Raw genomic sequence first — 603 nt, 5'->3', positions numbered from 1 at the left:
TGATACATATGCCCCATTGGCTGCACACTCTAGTGACCTATTTATAACTGTCCCTAATTGGCCATCGCAGAAAAGGTAACCTAAGTTACAACATGGCAGCTCTTTCTTTGAAGGCATCATTCTATATTGCATTTATTTAGTGTTAATGTCCCTTTAACAAAAACAATAGGTGTGCAGCAACTTTGTTGCTTGGCCACCTAATAAATTAGAAGACTTTTTCCTTGTTAGCAGTTCTTTTTATACAGATACTAAACAGATAAGGAGGTTGAAAACAGCACTTAGGAGCTGTCCAAGGTGCTGAATGCTGTACTGGAGGAATAGATGGCACTGTCTGAAATACCTTTAGGGTCAGATTACAAGTGGCGCGCAAACAGTTATGCACAAGCGATATCTGGTTTAGCGCAGCTGTTTGCGCACATCGGATGTAGCACTCATATTACAGGTTGAAAGTAAACGCGATCGCATGAGCGCAATTTAATTTAGCGTTTGGATAGCGCGACCTCAGCGCTCTGGTTCACTGTTTTGTAAAACAAAAAAGTGTTACAAAACACATCAAAAATACATTACAAAGAACAGTTACACTCATTATAACAACATCTATTT

The sequence above is a fragment of the Bombina bombina genome, chromosome 2 (assembly GCF_027579735.1).
Source record: "Bombina bombina isolate aBomBom1 chromosome 2, aBomBom1.pri, whole genome shotgun sequence".
In the NCBI taxonomy this organism is placed as follows: Eukaryota; Metazoa; Chordata; class Amphibia; order Anura; family Bombinatoridae; genus Bombina; species Bombina bombina.
Note: the sequence above shows the minus strand (reverse complement) of the source record.